The sequence below is a fragment of the Helianthus annuus genome, chromosome 15, assembly GCF_002127325.2.
Source record: "Helianthus annuus cultivar XRQ/B chromosome 15, HanXRQr2.0-SUNRISE, whole genome shotgun sequence".
Classification (NCBI taxonomy): domain Eukaryota; kingdom Viridiplantae; phylum Streptophyta; class Magnoliopsida; order Asterales; family Asteraceae; genus Helianthus; species Helianthus annuus.
The window spans coordinates 144,781,130-144,784,992 of NC_035447.2; the positions used below are offsets into that span (position 1 = coordinate 144,781,130).

Consider the following 3,863-nt stretch of genomic DNA (forward strand, 5'->3'; position numbering starts at 1 on the left):
TTTAGAAAACCCAGGAAACTCAAAGCTCCCGATGTTTTTTTTCTTAAAAAAATTTACACATGTTATATACATGTTTTTAAGGGTTTTGGGCAAAAAAAATCAAAAAAGCGCCGAGTAGATATTTAAAAAAAATAAACAAGTTTTGGTGTAACACATGTTACAAATATGTCAGATGAATGTAACATGTGTTACATCAAAACTTGTTTATTTTTTTTTTAAAATATCTACTTGGCGCTTTTTTGATTTTTTTTGACCAAAACCCTTAAAAACATGTATATAACATGTGTAAATTTTTTCAAGAAAAAAAAACATTGGGAGCTTTGAGTTTCCCGGGTTTTCTAAATTAAAGTGGGTTTTCTATACATCCTTCCCCTATATATATATATATATATATATATATATATATATATATATATATATATATACATACTAGGTTATAACCCCGTATATTACACGGGCTGAATAAATAAATTTTATATACTAAATAATAAAACATTATATTTTTAAAAGCCTCACTGTTTGAAGAAATGTAGTTTTATATATTAAATAATAAAAAAGTTATATCTATAAGAACCATATGTATTGTACGGATTGAATAAATGTAATATTATATACCAGATAATAAAAAACTATATCTTTAAAACCATGTATACTACACGGGTTGAATAAATGTAATATTGTTTACCAAATAACAAAAAAATATATATTTTTAAAACCCCCCGTGTATTACATGGGTTGAATAAATATGATTTTATATTACAAATAATTAAAAATATATTTAAAGAAAACTAATGGATTTTTTTATATTTAAAGTAGGATAAGATTGAATATTAATCTTTATTTATTTAGTTAATATAAGATTGAAAAATCATATGATTGAATAGGTGGGAGGTTGTATGATGATAAATCGGTTAACCGTATTATAATGTCATATGTTTTTAGTTATATATTTTTTGAATTATTTTTAAAAAAATTAAGACTTTGTTATTGTTAGTAAAATCAATGATTTTATATTTGTAATTTTGTTTGATATTATTTCATTAAAAAGTGCATATTGTACATATAATTATATTATGTCTTAAGTTATTGATGGCATTCAAAATGTTTTTTGATTTTATGTCTAGCATTATATATACTATGGTAAAAGTTTAAAGTTTATTAGAGATAACCACATCATCGAAAAGAATAAGAGTAAATTTGTATGTTACAAATAAAAAGTAGGTGTCTGTCAAAAAGAAATAATAATTTGGGTAAAAGGAAACTAAAAAATATAGTTGTTGCATGACACGTTAGGTAATATAAACAATGAAGATAACATGATATAAAAAATCAAATAAATAATATTATAAATGAGAAGTATACATTAATTATAAATAATTTGAAATGAAAAATTACACATGAACAAAAGAATCTGTAAGTACTGTTAAATCTTAAACAATAGATTTAGCACATATTAAAGTTTCTATTTTTTTTTAAATGACCACAAAATGTTTGTACTCTGAAGTTAAACAACTTCATTCCTTTTGGTTTTTTTTCTTTCAGTTGTCATACCGAGTGTCGATACTATAACTAACAAACTGATTTCGACCAAAATTGAATTTCCGCTCCATCGTGTGAGGGATTCCAGTACCTATTACTCTGAATTATATATTTATTATTGTTAATAACTAAAATAAATTTCAATTGCCATACAGAGTGCCGATACTGTAACTAACCAAACTGATTTCGACCAACATTGAATTTCCTCTACATCGTGTGAGGGATTCCAATACATATTACTGTGAATTATATATTTGTTATTGTCAATAACTAAAATAAATCAAACTCATCTCATTAGTTTATTACATTAGTTAAAAACTCAAGAACCTATGTAAATGTCTTCTATAACAATAAGAAATCTTTTAATTATTATTGATATTAAAGTATAACCGCAGATTAAAATATCACTTGATAGTTTTATAAAACTAATTTAAATTTAAAAGTATATATTTGTATATTCTAGGACATTTAGTAACTATATTCACCAATGATTTATATTTATATTTCATTATTATGTTGTGTAAGATATCTATTGAAACCTTTAATCACCAATTTTTGTAATCATCCAGATTTTTTGAAAAAAAAATCTGAATGATAAAGATAATAGTGATTGTTGAACAAATTAATTAATCGAATTAACAGAAATATTTGTGATCTTAGGTGGATATCTTTTATAATTATTTGAAAGTTAATATCAAGTTTGGTGTTTTTTAATTTTTTTTCTTTTTTCTTTTTTTTTTTCACCAAACTTGTGGTGTAAAAAACTACACCCCACGGAGCGCCGTTCCCCATGATTTTTTACGGCTGTGTTTATAATATACACATCTACTTGTAAAAAAAAAATCATGGCGAACGGCGCTCCGTGGGGTGTAGTTCTCGCGGTTCTTACAACTCGAGGTGGTTTTCATTCTAGCGGCTCCCTATATATATATATATATATATATATATATATATATATATATATATATATATATAGGGCTTGGTTATATAAGAAACCCTATCTTTTTAAGAAAACTATGGAAACCCATTGTGAACCATGGATTAGCTTACATCAAACTTGATCAATGGCTATGATTATTTTGGTATGAATAAAATTAAAAAGAAATAAAAAGGACTGCCATTTAGTACCATCCAAGGGCATTTTCGGAAGTGAACATACACATTGGGAAACAGAAACCACTGCCATGCAGTAGCCGTCTAATCAAAGAACTGTAAACACAATTCAAAAGTTTTTCTTCTTTACCATTATACTCATTTCTCCCCTCCTGTTCATGTTTCTCTCTCATTCAAAAAAGAAACATTGAAAAGCTACTTCCCAAACCCTAACACAGAAGCCGATAGTGTCCAGCTTGGAGAATGAGGAAGTCGTTCATAATCTTGTCGTCGTCGGTGAAGCTGAAACGATTAAGGAAGATTCAGACTTCAATTAAAAGGTTAGTTTGTTGTAATCGGTCATGTAAATGGTGGTTTTCTTCAACCGATTTATCGGAAAATGGCACCTGAGTTAGTTTTCTTTTATATATGTAGGACTTCGAAACACAGGTTAGGGCAAAAAAGGTCTGAGAGCCCTAGCGTTGTGATTATATCCGACGAACCCAAGCCAGGACCTTCCAAACAGCAATCTGACTTTGGTCCGACCCAACGGGAGTTAGGTTAGAATTTTTATGTTTCTAAACACTTAACATAGTTCAAGGTGATCTGTATATGGATAGTGTGTTGGATAAGAAATTGTGCATAACAGAATTTTGTTGGATGCCTTGCAGTGTATGATGATACCGATAGTGTGTCAGCAAGCCATGGGAAAAGACGGAAAACAGGTAACGGTTAAGCAGTAATATTGTTTATAATTTGTATAATGTCTTGTTGGGCTAATCGTTTTCGTTACGAATCTATCGGTGCTAAATGAAGGTTGTGTGGAAAGAAAACGGGGACATAACAAAAAGCACAGTGGTAAGTTCCTTTTGTTGCAATAGTTGCTAATTGCGTATCCAGATAAATCTGAGTAACATGTTTGAAACTGTAGGGAAGAAAAGCATTGTCGGGGATAGTTCTGGGTGTGGAAATAAAAGAAAACGTGGTTAGTTAAATATTGTTGGCTTTGATTAACATGTGTTAATTGGGCATGAGGTTGAAAATTCACTAACATGTGATAATCAGCAGGTGAAAGAAACAGCGCCGATGATAATTCTGGCAATGTAATGCGAGAAAACCGTGGTTAGTTATTTTTTAAGCCCTTCAAAAATTTGGATGTTACGAATGAAAAATTGTTACATGTTGTCATCGTTGGTTGTAAAGTAGACTAATTGTTTGGGATGTTGTTGTTT

The 3,863-nt window shown here is 28.7% G+C and overlaps 1 long non-coding RNA gene across 1 annotated transcript; it reads left to right on the plus strand.

Moving 5' to 3' along the window:
* The first annotated feature begins 3,154 nt into the window (after positions 1–3,154).
* LOC118487141 lies at positions 3,155–3,493 on the plus strand. The gene is made up of 3 exons (XR_004880429.1): positions 3,155–3,191; positions 3,303–3,356; positions 3,448–3,493. It is a non-coding gene; the product is annotated as an uncharacterized LOC118487141 (long non-coding RNA).
* The last annotated feature ends 370 nt before the right edge of the window (positions 3,494–3,863 follow it).